The sequence below is a fragment of the Hippopotamus amphibius genome, chromosome 8, assembly GCF_030028045.1.
Source record: "Hippopotamus amphibius kiboko isolate mHipAmp2 chromosome 8, mHipAmp2.hap2, whole genome shotgun sequence".
Taxonomy (NCBI): Eukaryota; Metazoa; Chordata; class Mammalia; order Artiodactyla; family Hippopotamidae; genus Hippopotamus; species Hippopotamus amphibius.
The window spans coordinates 56362958-56382509 of NC_080193.1; the positions used below are offsets into that span (position 1 = coordinate 56362958).

Here is a 19552-nt window from a genome sequence, read left to right on the forward strand (position 1 = left end):
AATAAGTAACGCATGTGGTAGCACCGTAACTCTAAAGTACCCTGTTAAAATGTTAAATTTTGTGTTATTAATATACATACCATTGTCTGTCTTTTATTTATTCAACATTCTATGTATGTATGCATGTATGTATGTATGTATGTATTTTTTATTTTATTATTTTTTTTAATTTTATTTTTGACTGCGTTGGGTCCTTGTTGCTATGCACAGACTTTCTCTAGTTGTGGCAGTCAGGGGCTACTCTTTGTTGTGGTGCATGGGTTTCCCGTTTCGGTGGCTTCTCTTGTTGTGGAGCACAGGCTCTAGGCACTTGGGCTTCAGTAGTTGTGGCACATAGGCTCACTAGTTGTGGCTCACAGGCTCTAGAGCGCAGGCTCAGCAGTTATGGCGCACGGGTTTAGTTGCTTAGCTGCATGTGGGATCTTCCCAGCCCAGGGATCAAACCCGAGTCTCCTGCACTGGCAGGCGGATTCTTAACCACTGTGCCAGCAGGGAAGCCCGAAACAGCCTATTTAAACCTCTTTAGAAATTAGACAATATTTTCATCGAGTGACTTTTCCTAACCTCCTCCCTGCCTACCTCTTCAGACTGAGTCTGATTCATCTAAGTAGCTCCATAATTTAGCTCACGATCGAAACATAACAAGTACTCAATAAATATTTATTAAATGATTTCAGTCATTGTCAGCTTCCTCCTCCCCTCGACTTCCAACATCTAATATATTCTAAATTATGTTGTGATAAAGTTATTCAGTAGCACCCAGGTTCACTCCATGACAACGTGAAGTCTTTAAAAGAACATTTCTGCTTTGAATCAGTTTAAACTTGCTAGAATTAAGATAATTAATGGACATTCATACTTTGAATTTTACATCTTTATTCAAACTCCATCTTTTTTAAAAAATTTAATCATGAAAGGCCCACCATATGTTTAAAAGCTACTATGATTGTTTAGATAGAGAGAGACCGGTGCTCCCTCTTCTGGTTCTACAGAGAACGATGATAACAGAAAACCCTCTGCAGAGTCAGATACATCCTGTGTAGGGAGGTTTGCCTACCTAAAGGACCAATTAGGAATTCTGGGGTGTGAGACGCTACATAATGCCTGAGTTTGCTATACAACCTTAACTGACCTAAAACCCTGCATTAATACCCATGCTTGTCAGATGTGAAAGACATTATGAAAAGAGATATCTTACTAACCTTATTCAAGGTTACAAAAGCTATTATTAAAAAAAAATGAAACCTAGGAGAATAAAATAGTAAAATATATATATAAAATAAAATTTGACAGTTTTTCTTAAAATGATGAGTGTATAAAATAATAAAGACAGTTTCTTTCTTGGTGTGAATGGTTGTTAACTTTGCAACCCAGAAATAATATGTGTGTAAGGTATTTTAAAGTTGCAATGCAGAAAAATGAGCATTATCTCGGTTGGTCCTCACAATAGATACTGTTAGTTAATAAGCCATGGAATATTATCACTGTTGCTTCCTCCAGTTTAAATGGAGTCATCGCTACAATGATGCATAGCTTTTTTTTTATTTTTATTTTTTTTTTGTAATGACTATTGATTTACTTTGCATCTTGCAATTACCTCTTACACCAATGATTCTTAACATCAAGGAAACTCTTCCACAATAAGCATACACCACAAACATTTTGTACATAATTTCACAAGTTCACAGCCCTCCTGAGAGCCTATTCATGGACTTCATTTTCAAAAGTGGTAACAATTTCCAGAAATTGACTCATTTCCTCATGTACATCCTAGAAATGCCATCTTCTCACTATCTTCCACTTATTTTGTGAGCAAATCAATGTTACCAGTTAAAAACTACCTAGAATACCAAAAAGCACAAACATACCTGGCTTGAAAACATTTTACTAAACATTTTTGGAAGTTGCTTCCTACCTTTCAAGTATAAAAAAGGCATTTCAACAAAAACAATGAAGTCATCTTCCTTTGTGTGAAGAAATATGAATAAGCTGTGAATTAATATGTAACAGCAAAGTAGTTCACTGCCAAAACTTTAAATATCTCAAGAGCACAACAGATTCTGCACACACTAAGATCAGGTCGCGGCTTCAGTATGCTTGGGAATGGTGAGTGATCGGTTGCTCTATGGTTTAGGGTCGGTTTCCATGCTTGTTTCTTGAGCTTCTTCTGCCTCTGAGAGCTTTTCATCATTTTCCAGTGTTTGCTGAAGTTCATGGATGGTACTAAGAAGAATGTGAAACTGTTTCCTTCTCAATTCCAGCTTATCTTCAACACTTTCTTTAATATGTGAAAGATGCTCTAATTCTTCTCCCAGAGCCTCTAGTTCCTTTAATGTCTCATGCCTGTCTGGGTGACGCTGGATCACTTTTGCCAATGCATCATATTCTTGGCGATTTTTTCATATTCGTTTCGCTTGAAGAATTTGCTTTTTGCACTCAGCAATTTTTTCATGTGCTCCAGCAATGCTACATTCTATTTCTTTCTAAATTTTTTCATAATTTTCCATTTCTCTGAGATTCATATCATATACCAGCAAGGTTTTGCCCATTGAAAATTCACATTGGGACAGTGTGCTCAGCATACGCTGGTACTGGCTGTATCCCTCTTCCTGGGATCCAGAGTTGCACCATTTAATGAAACTTTTCACTAGCAGATGAATTCTCCGGTCATCACCTGTGCCATCTCCATCAATTAGGAGACACTTCCTATGATTTCGTCGTCAGTCACGGCTCCCATGGCGTGCGCGGCGGCCGATGCATAGCTTTTTAACAGGGCCTGCAAAACAAGCCCATGACCACATCTATGCTTCAGACATTAATAACAGCTAAATTCTAAATGAAGGCTTACTACTGTCAGGCATTGAAACAAGCAGTTTACAAGTTATGCCTCATTTAATCCTCATAATAATCCTGTGAACTAGGCACTATTATCACTCCCATTTCGCAGATGAGGAAATTAAGCATGATCATTTTTCAGGGTCAAATTCAAGATAATGCTCCAACATCCAAAGTAAGTCATGTGAAAAGTCCCTAAAGCCAACTCAAACACAGGTGAGGAATTGCTTGGAAATCATAGCACTCTTCATGGAATGCCACAAAATGTTGCTATATTTATCTCCATTTTATAAACTAGAAACATATTTGCTAGCAGAAAATATTACTACAAAATATATATGGGTACCAATCAAATTATATTTATATTGTATATGTATAAACATAAAAGTAATATATAAATCAACTCCAGATTCAGAGGGATCTTATGTCCCAGAATGCCTTCAACTCTAACGTGCACAGACACCCTAGTCTTGTAGAATTATGTATTTCATTCACTGAATTTTACCAAGGTTGAAAATTCTTCTGGATATGTTTCAGCTGTTTTTAAATCTGTCTGGAAGTCTTCCCACACCCTTCTCCAAGATAAAAGCGTGAATTAAAATGTCTTGATACCCCCACCCCCACGATTAGGTACAAGGTTTGTAATATAGGATCAACATGTCTTCCCTATAGGTCTTCAAACAGATCTGGCTGAAATCTTGGCTTTTCAAATGACTTGAAATAACATGCAGTAAAAATGTGCAGTAGAAGTTTGCACAGTAACAGAAATAACATGCAATCAAAGATCTTTTGCTGACCCTAGTTTTTGGCTGCATCCTTCCCTTTGCTTTGCAGTATTTCTCCACAAGATTCCTCTGAGTTTCTGTAGGCGATGCAAATTTCTTTAATCTCTAAAATGATACAGGTCTCCAAATTCCCAAAACACACAAATTTTCAGGAAAACATTTTATCAAGTTAAAGCCATATAAGATGAACCCAATTACTTTATGATGTGATGAAAGAGCTTGATTGGCTGTCCAATTTGCCACTTTCATGCTCATTGTTTACCCAGCTGCATGAGCCACTGAGCAAACAATCAGCAGTGGTTGCCAAGGTTTTCCCATAATAAAAAATTATGAGGTAAAACTTAGAATTCAGAAAATTCTACACACAAACTTTATTTTCTGAGTATCTGGGAACATATCAACTTAGTGAAATTTTGCAGCAAAACCCCATTGTTTCATGGGGCATGTGGGAGACCAGTTTGAGAAGCACATTTCTTTGGATTCAGACTTTGCTCCTCTTTGATCATCTAACTTCCCTTCCATGGATGCCCCAATAGGAAATCCACAGTTAATTATCGTACAGGAAATTAAACTGTGCAGAATTGTTTTTAATAGAATTTTATATTTGAAAGAAATTGAATTAAATCAAGCACCGGAGGACTAGCTCACAGGTAACAGAACATGGTAGAAAAGGCATGCAATTGAGTGAGAAAAATCAATGGACCCTTTAAAGAATCAGTAAAGGGCTGAGTGTGGGTAGTATGACAGGATAGACCTCCTGGCAGCCCCAGACACAAGAGGAGTTGGTACTTACTCTGGGTTCTTTCCCATAGACTCCAGCAGGTGCTCATGACAAAGATGAGGCCACCGTGGACACCCTGAGAGAGTCCCCCTGGGGGGTACAAGCCAGCTGGAGGGGAACAGCTGCTGCTACCAGGAAAGCATGAACCCCAGGCCCTTAGCCCAGACCATCCTCTCACAAACAGCAAAAGCCTGAAGCCTCTGTGAAAAGAGCAGAGGTGAAGACCCATTGCCGATGGGAGAATGTAGAAGAAAAAATCCTCTACCCCTGGAGGAGGGCCAGCCCCAGAATCCTATATTAATGCCATTAGAGGTGTGCTGTCCCTGTTGGGAAGGGCCAGGAAACTCCCTCTTGCACCAGGAAGGCAGAGAACCTACCCTGTCCTCCTCTTCCACCACCCCTAACCACCACTACCAACATACAATTATCAGAACAGCCAGCAATTTCACTCCTAGGTATGTGCCCAAGAGAATGGAAGGCTTACACCCTCAGAAAACCTGTACACAAATGGTTATAGCAGCCTTATTCATAATTGCTAAAAACAACCTAAAGGGAAACAACAGAAATGTTCATCATCTAGTGAGTGGGTGACAAACTATATAATAGCCATTCAGTGGAATACTACTCACCAATAAAAAAGAATAATCTACTGTTGAGCACAACACGAAGAGTTCACAAATGCAGTAAGTGAAGGAAGGCAGACACAAAAGACTATATACTATATGCTTCTAGAAAGGCAAAATTATAGTGCCAAAAAGAGAGTTCATTGGTTGCCTGGAGGTGGAAGAAGGCACAAAGGAATTCTGGGGGGACGTAAATCTTCTAAATCTTAATTGTAGCAGTGGTTACATGTCTACATATACTCGTCAAGTTCATAAACAGGGTGAAGTTTATTGTATATAAATCACACCTCAATAAACCTGACGAAAAAAGTTGAGATACATATTTTAGCCTCATTTCTGCCATAGTCAGTGATTTTGAAAAAAAAAAATTCAATTCACTTAATAAACCAGCTTTTATGGAATACCTACTGTATATAACATGCCATGCCATGTTATACCTAAGAGATGAGTTAGCTACGGCACTTGGGAGACACACAGTGTCATACAACACTTCTTAAAATATCTTCAGCAATTTCTGGATTAAGCATGAAACCCCAACGCAAAAGTCAAAATATTTAGAATTATATGGTAATGCGTTACATCATTTTAGAGCTTGTGGGATACAACTCAAGAGTTTTTTAGAAGGAAATTTATAACCTAAAAGCATTTACTGAAAAACAATAAAGATTTTAAATATATGTATCAAATTCTTAACTCAAGAAGCAAAAAGAAAACAAATTTTAAAAAACCCTCAAATAAACAGAAAGACATAAGAATGAAACAAAATATGTTTTATAATATTCTTTAATTGATTAAGGTAATAGATTAGTGCACAAATATTTCTGAGCCTTTGGTATATAATGTATGTTGTTAATCACTGAGAACTGATATAGTAGTATTGGGGAGGAAGGAATTTTCCTCTACCCTTATAGGTTTTTCTGGCTGGTCTAAGAATTAGATTGACATGAGACAGATTAACAGGAGGAAATCAAAGTTTAATAACATGTGTACGTGGGAGAGACCCAGCAAAACTGAGTAACTCCTCAAATGGCTGAAACCCTCACCTAAACTACCATTTTCAGCTAAAAACAAAAGAGGATGTCGGGGGTAGTGGTTTGAGAGTTCAAAGGAGAGTAAGGCAATTCACATGGAGATAGAAAAGCAAGTGTTTGGTAAACAAATGTTTGCTGGGTTGGACAGAGACAATGAATGGGACGGAGTGAGGAATAGGTTCCTCCCTGTCTATATGCCTGGTTCATACTATCTTATTTAGGGTGATAGATCCCTTCCTGGAACAGGTCCTCTATCTACATTCTTTAGGCAGTTAGGGGGAAGGTCAAAGTTTCTTCCTGAGTTTTTGGGGCTTGATTGTTTTTAACTCAAAATAAGCTGCATGCCAAACAGACATTTTGCAATGGCAAATTTTGCCCCCCTACAGTAGATAGTCTTTCCTAAACTAATCTGAGTACTGCACTAAACCGTGTGTGTGTGAGATTATACCTGTCTCACATCTAATGACACATAGGAGAAACTTTAGGAAACACTGGCCTATTGGCTTTATTGGCTTAATTAAATCACCTAACTTTTCTGAGCTCCAATTTACCTCTCTAGAAAAAAAGTTGAAATGTAATTCCTCTCCTCCTTTTCTATACCTCAAAATCTAGTTGCTTGTACAGAAGGGAGAGGACAATAAAACCAATGTAAGAGATCCACAAATAAGTTACATAAAGTATTTGAAACAAGCATTTTAAAAAACAGCTGTGTTATATTAAAAGTTGCTACAGGGACTTCCCTAGTGGTCCAGTGGTAAATAATCTGTCCTGCAATGTAGGGGACATGGGTTTGATCCCTGGTCAGGGAAATAATACCCCACATGCTGTGGGGCAACTAAGCCTGCCCACCGCAACGACTGAGCCCACGCACCTCAACTAAAGAGCCTGCATGCTGCAAACTACAGAGCCCATGCGCTCTGGAGCCCGTCCACCACAACTAGAGAAGAGAAATACTTGCACACCACAACTAGATAGAAGCCTGTGCGCCACAGCAAAGAGCCCATGAGCCGCAATGTAAGATCCCACATGCCGCAAAGAAGACCCGACACAAACAAAAATAAAAATAAACTTAAAAAATAAAAATAAAAATATAAAAATCCATTAAAAAAAGTTTCTACAAACATAAAGAAAAAGATTATTGACTAGAAACCTGAAAAAGGGGAAATGATTTGGTAACTCACAGGAAATAAATATCAATTACAATTTTTAAATTTTAAAAAAAGCAGTGAAAACTGTAATGCTGAGAAAATAGTGTTCTAAATGATGACCTTCCTCTCCTTTTTTGTCTGAATAGTTATTTAACTTAAATAGACATGTAGGATGGCATACTTTCTTTTCCATGCACATTCCTTCCAGGTTTCTCAGCAATGCTGGTGGACTCCAGATCACCCAAATTATAAACATTTATCAAGTACCTGAGAACAAGTACACGCTCATGTGGGCTGAATTTGGTCCGCTTCCCTAATCAGAACCTTCCCAACTTGTGAATCAAAAGCAATGTCATTCTCAGTAATAATAGCCAAGGTACCATTACTAATTTTAAAATTTCAACTTGTTTCTTTCTGACACGCTTGTTAGCAAGACACCAGGTAGGCTGAGCAGTGCCATTTCAGCTAAACTGTTTCACTTATTTAGAAAATTGATTTAAGAAACAATTTTTAACCTGAGATATTTGAAACACTGAATGGGCGCTGCTACTTCTTAGGAAAAAAATAACTGGGAACTAGGTGATAAAGTCATATTTATTTTAATGTGATCCTGACATGTGCAAAACAGAAAAAAAATACAGAAAACCTATTAACTCTCTAATGGAAATGGCTTCATAAAACTAAAAAGATTTGGTAATACTGAGCAACAGTCCATGAGAAACTGGTTATTATCAACACTCAGTGCCTAGTTTGCTAGTTAATGAGGTGAGAAGAAACCAAGAGTGGTTAATAATCCCACAAACTGATCATAACGAAATCATTACAGTGTTAATTATAGAATTAAGGGGATTGTAACCTGAAAATAAAAATAAATATAGAGCTTCCTAGGTGGCGCAGTGGTTAAGAATCTGCCTGCCAATGCAAGGGACACAGGTTTGAGCCCTGCTCTGGGAAGATTCCACATGCCACGGAGCGATTAAGCCCGTGCACCACAACTATTGAGCCTGTGCTCTAGAGCCCATAAGCCACAACTACTGAGCCCGTGTGCCACAGCTATTGAAGCCCACATACCTAGAGCCTGTGCTCCACAACAAGAGAAGCCCCCACTCGCAGCAACTAGAGAAAGCCCGTGTGCAGCAATGAAGACCCAACACAGCCAATAAATAAAGAAAGAAAGAAATTTATAAAAAAATACATAAATAAATATAAAATCACTATTTTTGTTCTACATGTATTATGGCAAAGCTATTTTCTAAAGCTAATACATGGAGCTCAAAAAAGACAGAACTTTATTCCACAGAAACTTTAAAAAAAAAAAAAAGAGGTTGCACAGGTTTTAATGATAGCACCTACAAAATATTTATCCTTGTTTTGCCATGTAAGTCTACAAAGGAAACTCTCAATCAATTTGTCGAGATATTTAATTTCCTAGACATCATATATACTCACAGGGCAAGTCATTACTAAGACAAACTGTTCTCTGATTATGTTGGAAACTTAACTGTTAGATTTGCGACTTGATTCCCAATCCCTTACCTGGATTTTCAAGAGCTAAATCAACTGTTTTCATTCTATAATATTGATACAGATATTCTTATTCATTTATGCGACAATGAGGCAGGAGAAAGATGCCCCCTCGAACCAGGGTAAACAGTTGGAGTTCGTTCCCTATGGACAGAAATTCCAAAATATTAACAGCAGGACCATTGAGAGAGGTATCTGGGCCCTGCCCAGATAGAAGATAAGAGACCACATGTTTCTCATTCTCGAAGTCAAGGAGACCTTCCCTACTAGAGAGCTCCTTGGAGGTCAAAAGGGGAGTGATGTCAAGCTATCCATAGGCTTCTTTGCTGGAATCCATTTTGACTATGAGATGCACGTGCACATGTGGGTGGATCCTGAGATATACCAAAAGCGGACTCAGAACCAGGCAAAGCAAAATGATCAGCCAAAGGAAACCTGGAAGAAATACCCCATAAAAGTGATTCAAACTACCACAAAGGCATGACTCTCTCTCTGAGCCCACCCTTGTATCCATCCACACATACTGTACCCTTTTCCTCCTAATAAACTCTTTACTTGTTTCACTACTTTCCGTCTTTGTCGGAATCCTTTTCTGCAAAGCCATAGGGCCAGGGCCTTGTCACTGACCACTGGTCTAGTGGCTAGGATTCAGCACTCTCACCACTCTCACTGCCACGACCCGACCTTAATCTCTGGCTGGGAATCAAAACCCTGCTTCAAGCCCCTGTAGGCCAAGGACACCTGAGATCAACACTAACAAATTTTGTCTAATTACACATTTTAACACTAACCTAACCTCAAAACTATTGCCTCTTTTCATTGGATTTGTCAATCTTTATTGCATTTTTCTTTTGGCGAACAGCTAAGAATTTAACCTAATGAAGACAATACATTCCCAATTATGTCCTGAAAACATAAAAGCCTCCACAAACTTTTTAATTCAAATTTACCTGAGCATAAGATAATCGATTCTGATTGAAAAAATTTGAAAAGCCCCAAAAGTTTAGAGACAAAATGGACCAGTATAGTTTCACAAATTAAAGGCAACTACTGTTAACTTGTAGTCCTTCCTTGTATCTATCTTCTTTAAATGGTTAAAATCTTAGAAAGATACAAATTTGCTTTACACTATTTTCACTTGAAATGATTAAGAATAAGCACTTTCGGAACTTCCTAGGTGGCGCAGTGGTAAAGAATCTGCCTGCCAATGTGAGGGACATGGGTTCGAGCCCTGCCCTGGGAAGATTCCACATGCCACGGAGCAACTAAGCCCGTGTGCCACAACTACTGAGCCTGTGCTCTAGAGCCCGTGAGCCACAACAACTGAGCCCATGTGCCACAACTATTGAAGCCCACGCACCTAGAGCCCGTGCTCCACAACAAGAGAAGCCACAGCAATGAGGAGCCTGCGCACCTCAATGAAGAGTAGCCCCCACTCGCAGCAACTAGAGAAACCCCTGTGCAGCAACGAAGACCCAACACAGCCAATAAATAAATAAAATAAATAAATAAATTAAAAAAAAAAGAATAAGCACTTTCTATTTATACGGGAAAAGAATCTGAAAAATATATACACACACATATTTTATATACATTATATATGTATGTATAACTGAATTACTGTGCTGCATATCTGAAACTTACACAATATTGTACATTAACTATGCTTCAATAAAAAATTTTTTTTGAATAAAGAATAAGCAGTTTCCATGTTGTCTCTAGCTGCATGGCAGTATATGGAGTGGGTCTAGCATAGTTTATTTTACTATTATGCTATTAATAGATTTAAAGTATTTCCGATTATATCATGAAAGATATCTGTGAGTAGAAGAAAATAGTAATGAAGAGTCCAAGCAGAATTTGAAGCAGACAAATGTAAGTTCAAATCCTGGCTCAGCCACTTAGGAATTTTGCTGAAAAGTGAATTACACAACATAAGTAAAGCCTATCACATGGTAAGCAATTAATGAATTAAGGCTATTATTATAATAAAGCTTTTTCTAAATTTCAAAATATTGGGACTTCCCTGGCAGAGCAGCGGTTAAGAATCCACCTGCTAATGCAAGGGACACGGGTTCGATCCCTGGTCCAGGAAGATCCCACATGCCGCGGAGCAAGTAAGCCTGTGCTTCACAACTACTGAGCCTGCGCTCTAGAGCCTGCAGGCCACAACCCACAACTACTGAGCCTGCATGCCACCACTACTGAAGCCCACACATCTAGAGCCCGTGCTCTGCAATAAGAGAAGCCACGGCAATGAGAAACCCGTGCATCGTAAGGAAAAGTAGCTCCTGCTTGCCACAATAGAGAAAGCCTGCACCCAGAAAAAACAAAGACCCGATGTAGCCAATAAATAAATATAATCTAAAATATATATATAAGTAGAGCTCAATAAATGTTTTAAAAAATTTTCCAAATATTGTGTTATCTTATATGCTCTGAGATTGGGTTTCTTGATTAAACAATCTAAGCATTATAAGGTTTTTGATAATGTTAAATTACTCTCTAAAATGGCATACCAATGGAAGTTTTTACCAGTATTATACGAGAAGTGATCCTCAGCAACACAGGGTGTTCTTGTATTTTATAATTCAATAGATGAAAATGTTATCTCATTTTAGCTTTATCTTTTTGAGCATTTAGTAACATTATACATTTTTAAGCATGTATTAATCATTCGTGTCTTTTGCTCATGTACATATTGGAGTCATATCAACTTACGTAACTGCTTTAAATATTAAGGTTATTAATAACTTGTCATACATGTAGTTAAATAACTTGTCAGTTTCTCTACCTTTAAAGCTGTTCATAATACTCCTGATTTGGAGAACTTTTATATTTTTCTATAGTCAAAAATATTCTTTTCCTTTATGAATTATTTCTCCCTTACTTAGAAATTGGAAAATAATCACCTTTTATTTCTACTAAGTCTATTAAAAAAGTATGATATTGTTCAGTTATCTTTTTAATTCTGATGTTTTGGTTTATGCTGTTAAATGAGAATACAAGTTGAATTTTTCTCCAAGTAGCTAAACAATTGCCCAAATAAGATTTATAGAATGATCTTCCTCTTTCTCATTGACCCACAATATCTCTTTTGTGATGTTTAAAACTTTTACACATAATAAAGTTTAATTTTACAAAGCACCAAAATTAACCAAAGATATTATCCATTGTACCTGATCTGTTTTTGGAAGAAGAGCCACAATTAAAGATCTGTCTGCAACCCTCCCCAAATTGTCTCCCTCACCCACTGGGCTGAGGAGATTTCCAAGACAAGAAAGAAGGATGCAAAAAGGAGGATAGAAAGTAACAGAAAAAAAATTTTCCACATTTTAATTCAAGGTCAGTCACTTCCTCTTGCTTTGCCCACAATAAACCTACATCATTAACGGAATGAGGTAGAACAGAGGTAACATTTACCAAGGGCTTACAGTGTTCCACGTCCTTTTATCTTCTCAAAACCCCGTGAGACAGACATTCTCTCCTAACTTTGCAATTATGGAAACAATTTGAACTAAACTGCCCACCACCGTGTAATCAATAAGTAGCCAAAACAGATAGAATTTGAATATAGGTCACTCTGAATCAAAAATCCTGTTTGTTGAAAAATACTCTTAGTTGGAAAGAATCAATCTCTCTCTCTTTCTCTCTCTCCCCATCACTCCTTTCCTGTAGTAATATTATTTTCATATCAGCAGACTGCATGTAGCATAGACTATAATTTGGAGCTTTTATACTTTTCAAGAGTAAAGTGCATGTGAAGTTGAAAGGATAAGGAGGGAAGACTCTCGCTGGGAGGAGGGAACCCTGAAACAAAGGGTGTGACTGTCCCATAGAACGTTAGATGAGGATGTGACCACATCTCAACAGATCACCAGGGTTAATGAGGACAACATTAGGACCAGATAATACTAGTTATAACTTTAAGGATGCAAGTTCTGTGTGAAACAGAATACTAACAATGGACATTCCCTCTTTACTAATGCCACCAGTGATCGAAGCTTAAGCCCTCAGAGCCTCAACCCAGGTGAAAGAAGAAGGGAAAACAATCCTGATTATGACAGTTTCCAACACGAAGTGACCGAATATAATCCGTCAAATGAACTTGACTCAATTTTTAGATTTCATTTTCCGTATCATGATGAATGGGGGTTAAGTTTCAAAAATTGAAATAAACTACAAAAAACAATTGTAAAATTTATAACAGACACTCGTGGAACGGAGCCCCACTCAAATTAGGTTCAAAGAGGAGATTACTGTGAGGAATAGAGGCACAGCCAGCCTGCAAGTACACGGGAAGGGAGAACGGGAAATTGGAAAATGAGGTTTCTCTCGGCCTCACAGAGATGCAGACCCTCCTCTCTCTTCTCTTTGGGTGGTTGGGTGCTGCTCCCTCTCCTGGCCTCATCCTGGATGAGAATGAAGGGCCACTCTGCTGCTGCCTAGAAAGGCCCGGTGTCAATCAAGAAGCCTCCTGCTCATAATACCAGTGGCTCCTGCCATTTCAAATTCCATTTCCTCGTTCCTTGCTTGACATTTCTGACTTAATGCACTCCTACTGATTTCTTACTCATTTCAGTCTTCCTTTGTCTTTGCCAGCACTTTTTCTTCTATTTTATACCCCAATGTAAATGTCATTTCCACTGTCATTTGGTGGCGATAAAACCCACATATCCGTGTGTGTGTGTGTGTGTGTGTGTGTGTGTATACATATATGTGGTATATATAACACTGGACTTATGGATTATATGAGGTGGATACAATTCTCGGTCCAAAACTTATGTTTTACAAGAAGTGTAACATATGTCTTTTTCTATAATTCAGCTTACTTTCTATTTCAAGTCTCCATCCTGCCATAGCAGTGGAAACTCAACATGAACCAGTTTGTGCCCACACTCCTCCCTTTCCCGAGGATTATGGCAAAGTTCAAGAGGCACATGTAGTGCCAGGAAATTGGAGTCAGACTCCCCAAAATTTTCCATCTGGCCCCTCCACATTCATCCTCGACCCATCTCCACTCTGCTCTGGAACCTAAACTGGATGGAGCACATGGACAAGGTTCCCTTCCCTCCAGCTTCTGGATAGAATCAGCCTTCTCTCAGTGCTCTTTTTTGCTTCTGGTTTCTAGACTCTTGCCCTTTCCTCATCCCATCAGGCCCAGAAGTGATAACAGTTTCGCGGCTGCGAGCCCCAGATTCCCACACTCTACACTGTGCCCATACCTTTGCAATCACTCCTCTTGTAAACAGTCCCTCCTCACATTATCCTGTTGTGACAGTGTGAGCTGTTTCCTGCTGTGGTACAGTCCTAGATGTCCATTGTCCACATAGTGATTCTGAGAGACCTTTCGTTCTGTTCGGTTCCTGGGAGTCAGGCCACAAGGTTTCCTCAGCGACATCCCTCACGTTTGTCCCCTTCACCCTGAAGGTCTTGTAACTCTCTCTGCTGCTGTTTCCACGCCACACTGAAGACAGAAACGTCTGTGGGGTTGTCAAAGTGCTGTCTGCCTAGACCTTGTGTGTACTCACTTGCTCTCTGCATCTACGGTTGCAAAATGCAGGGAGATCCCATCTGTGTCTACACACTTTCCACTCCTACTCTGTCAACCTTATGCAACCCACATCAGGGGACAGATTTGACGGGTGAACGATGGAGGGAAAAAAGAGGTGCATAAAATACTAAGAAAGAAAAAATAAATGTCACAATATATAGAAGTGTGTTAATATAGATATTTAAACGTCACCACCCTGTAACAAATCCATGAAACTGAACGTTTACATGGCCACTAGAACCATCCAGCTTGTGAGTTCTAAAAATAAGGATTTAAACATTCCTATTGCCAAATGCCAGGCTCTTCATTTATATAGAAAATTATATTTTGAAAAGCACTCTGAATATAAAAACTCAAAGGATCCTCAACCCTAAGAATGTTATAAAATATACTGTTACAGGCTGAACTGTGTTCCTCCAAATTTCATATGCTGAAGTCCTCACAATGTAACTATATTTAGTTATAAGGTCTTTAAAGTGGTAATTAAGTTAAAATGATGTCTTTAGAGTGGTTCATAATCCAGTATGGTTGGTGTCCCTGTAGGAAGAGGAAATTTGGACATGGATATGCACACACAACAGAAAAATTATGTTTAGGCAGAGGGAAAAGACAGCCATCTGCAAGCTAACTAGAGAGGCCTCACAAGAAGAAACCAACCCTGCTGACACACTGATCTTGGACTTCCAGCTTCCAGAATTGTGAGAAAAGAAATGTCTGTTGTTTAACCCACCCAGTCCCTGGTACTTTTTTATAGCAGCCCTAGAAAACTAATCCACTCCATTTTATAGGTCAAGAAACTGACCTTTAGAGAGGTTAAATCACCTGTCAAAAAGTCACAATTGTTTTACAGAAAATTATTTACAGTAAATCATTACACTAGTAATCCCAACACTCAAACCCAGGCCACTTACACCCTATAATACTCTCTCATGAGATGACTGCAGAGGGCTCTGCATGTGTACAACATTATTGTCATATGAGATATCCCATGAGACTATGCACCTACGGGCGCAGGGCACCAGGTTTTGGCTGCCTCCAGCCCATTTGCAGACTCCCTGCTCCCCTCCTCCCTCCATCCCATTGGCTGCCTTTCCACTCCTTTCACACTCCCTGTCAGCTCCTGAATTACAGGTCCATTCAGAGACTGTACAAAGAGGACAAGAGGTGAAGGAGGAAGCCTAGAGCAGCAAGAGAACTACACTGAAATACTGTGAGGCACGGAAAGGAGAGGACATTGTCGTCAGTATGAAATTCCCCAGCTGTGGCCAGGCTGTAGAGAATGAGGAAACAGTGAAAGCAACAGGAAGTTCCATTTTCATTCAGAATCCAAGCACAGGCAATCGATGCTGTGCATACAGTAGGGTTAAAGGACAAGATGGAAATAAGAAAGCTTGGGTTATGGTCTCAGATTTGTGGATCCCCTACCAGACACTTTGGGCAAATTATTTTAATTATTGGGCTTATGTTTCCTTACCACCAAAATGACTACGTTATATTCAAGCCTTCTTCCATTTAATATTTGGTGAGATGTTTACCTGACACTGTAACGTGTGTTTTCGTGCAAGTATAAAATCACACCATATGGTTCAGCTGCCATTGGAACTTCGGTGTCAAGTTTTGATGATCATGGGGAGTGAGGTTTTAGAAATAAAGGATAATCTCACTGTAATAGTGCTATTCCAAAATCAACCTTTATGGACGAACCTAGAGTCTGTCATACAGACTGAAGTAAGTCAGAAAGAGAAAAAAAAAAAAGCCATATGCTAACGCATATATATATGAAATCTAAAAAAATCGTACTGATGAACCTAGTGGCAGAGCAGGAATAAAGATGCAGACGTAGAGAATGGACTTGAGGACACGGGGTGGGGTGGGGGGAAGAGGAGGCTGGGACGTAGTGAGAGAGTAGCACTGACACATTTACACTACCAAATGTAAGACAGATTGCTAGTGGGAAGCTGCTGCATAACCCAGGGAGATCAGCTCAGTGCTTTGTGATGACCTAGAGAGGTGGGATGGGGAGGGTGGAAGGGAGACTCAAGGCGGAGGGATTATGGGGATATATGTATACACATAGCTGATTCACTTTGTTGTACAGCAGAAACTAATACAACATTGTAAAGCAGTTATAGTCCAATAAAGATGTATTAAAAAATAAATAGAAAACCAAAATCAACCTTTATTCCAATATCAATAAAATAGGGAAATTTTTGATTTATTAATGTAACTGTAACTGCAGAAAATGCTGCATTCATTTTATTCACTTATTTAATCAAAATCGAAGGAACAACTACTGTGGGCTAAGTACGTGCTATGCATTCCCCTAGGTGCTCATCGTCTCTCTAGTGGGAAACAGCACAGTGTGGAAAGTGCTGAGGGTCACGTTAGAATACACATAAGCTCAGAGCAGCATGGCAGCCTATGAAAGGGCAAAAAGACATCTCTAGCCCCACTCTTGCAAGGAGGATGAATCAAACTCCATTAAGACAAAAGGGTTAATGTGCACAACATCCCTAAGACAGCTGGACATAGTTTAGGAATTATAAGAAAATAGAAACAGTCTATCAAAAGGGCTGGGTAGTTTAAAGACTAAATCATAAAAGACTTTCATACACCGCTTATAAATGAGCCCAATCACAGAAAGCTAATTTCCTTTGCTATTTGTTACTGTTATAAAGGTTTCCAAAGGATGTGAATTCTATATGTCAATCCCCAGTACTTATTATATATTTCCTTGCTTTGGGAAGCAAACATGCCTGAAATCACACAAAAAAATAAGCATGGAAAGGACCTTATAAATAGGCTGGTTCAATCCACTCACTCAGATAGACTGATAGCTCCCAGGTTTCACAGCAGCCAAGCAAAATCTAGACCCTAAATATCTGGATGCCCACGTCAATATTTTGGGGGAGTTTTCCTACTGAACTTCCCTGTGCTTCCCACTAGCCATTATACATAAACTTTCAGGAATTAAGTTAAGCGTTCCCTGTGATTCAGTTAACTATGTGATCAATCATTTAAGAAGCATTCCAGACCTATACATGTCTTAGAATTAACCATGATTATCTGCCAGTTGTGCTGCTATATATGTGTGTGTGTGTGTGTATCTGCTTATTCCATATTCTGAAATATCTGCTCCATTTGATTGTCTTGGCTGGAGATATCCATGAATGGGAACGGTGAAAGGACACTGCGATAATTTCCCCAGAGCCAAGTGAGGACGTGGATAACTGCAAGTGACACTAAACACTGATTCGCGGTTCACTGGGCAAACACTTCATGAGCATCTAATACGTGTCAGGCACTGTCCTAAGCAGCACCAGTGAATGAGAAAATAAGTGTAATAAGATAGCATCCTAGGCCACATTGTGCTTGTCTACTGAGCAAAACAGACAATAAGCAAAGAAACAAATACGTGTAAATATAATGTCAAACAACAGTAAGCATTATATATGGCAAAGGTTCAAAATGCAGGAAGTGAAAAAAAGTTTTAAATTCTGAAGGAACAAAAAGTACAGTCATAAGAAACTGTAATGACTCACTTCCAGAAAAGAAAGATGCTTGGATATATTGAAGCCTTTCACACTCACCTTCCTCTGCCGTGGAGTCATTCTTAGCAATGTAGTGGGAAGAAGTAGGAGGCACTCTCAAATTTCCTCTGGAGTGTCGAGAACCACCCTCTTAACTCTTATCAGACTTGTTTTTAGAGAGACATCAAGCACTTTGTCTTCCCAAGCACCCAGTACTTTCTTCTCCAAACAGGCAGTGTTCCATAAGTTTTTGCACTATTGGGCAGTGGTTCTTTTAATGTTCCTAGACGACTTCACAGCCCCCTTTGAATATGTGATTTAAAATAGAGATCTTCCCTCCCCTCAAAATCCACAAGTACCTACATAGAATATGTAGCATTTAACATTAGGGGGCTCATTGAGGACCATCAGTGATCATCCTCCTGGAGACTCCCCCCCAAAAAATCATCTGTCTCTGCATTATGAGGAGTAGGTTCTAACTGGCTTTGGCACAGGGGACTGCAATCCAAGAGTTCCCCAGTTTAAACACAGTACATGTTCAGAGGGCTCTGAGCCAAAGGGCTTTAGGGTGCAGGACTGAAGTGCTCAGCGAGCAAAATACACATGTGTGATCAGCAGTACTGTTGACTGCTGGTTATTAAAGAGCAAATAGGATTGCAATCCTGTTCATTTAAAAAAAATTTTAAATGCATATGTGAAATTAGTTGCTCCTGAAATGCACAGAATAAATACAATGAGATCTTAATCCTACCCACATATTAGAATCATCTGGGGAGTTCTTAAAAAGACTGATGCTTAGGCCCATATCAGATCAATTAAACTGGAATCTCTCAGGATGAGGTTCAGGAACTGGTGATGTTTAAAAATCTCAGATGAAGAGCCTGATCTTGATGCATTGCAAATCTGGCTTTACTGAATTAAGAGGAGAAATACTTTAAACTAAACCCAATTGATCATAGAGTTGTTTATTCAGGTTTTCTGAACTCAAAGGCCAGTAATTCAAATGGTTCTGAACAGTCCTAACATTTCACAGAATAGCTGAAGAACAGAAAACTTATCAATAAATAGGTGGTTGGTTTCCATACACGGGTCCAAACACAAATACCTGTAAGCAAAGATTCTTCTTACTCCTTTCTGGAATTCCAGCACCTAGTATAGAGCTTAGCACATTCAAAGGCTTAATTAATGTTTGGTGAGTTAACCACATGATTTTGGTCCTTTCTTCCTCCTTCAAACACTATAGGGAAGAAAATGTCATGATTACTCAGTAGGTTGTCTAATGAGGCATTTAACTGCACCTTTGAGAAGCAATATTATTGAATACATTCTTTCATTAAAATATTGATTATCTACCATGCACCAAATGTTATAACTGGTGCTGGGGCTGATAATGATAATTTAATCCTTTTAAAATCATTCCTGACATTTTCTTTTAATTGACAATTAGAACTTAGTCTCAAGAAGATTAAGAGATACTCAAGACCACAGAGTTAGTGAGCGGCAGAGGGTTAACTGGAATTCCTATCGTCTAATTCTCAATGTGGTGCTACTTTGAGGGAAGCAACGGGTGTCACTTTTATTATGTATACATTTAAAGTAATGAGACTATAATTTTAACAGCAGATGATCATGTAAGAAAGAAGTCATAACATGCATCAGTCTACACAGATGAACTTTCCAGTTCGAACTGTCAATTTTGTGTAAGAGACTATGGAATTATAAATAGGCTTTTTTCACGTGT

General features: G+C 38.8%; 1 pseudogene; it reads right to left on the reverse strand.

The window, feature by feature from the left end:
* Nucleotides 1–1905: 1905 nt before the first annotated feature.
* LOC130859286 (THO complex subunit 7 homolog) lies at nucleotides 1906–2737 on the reverse strand (annotated as a pseudogene).
* Nucleotides 2738–19552: the final 16815 nt, after the last annotated feature.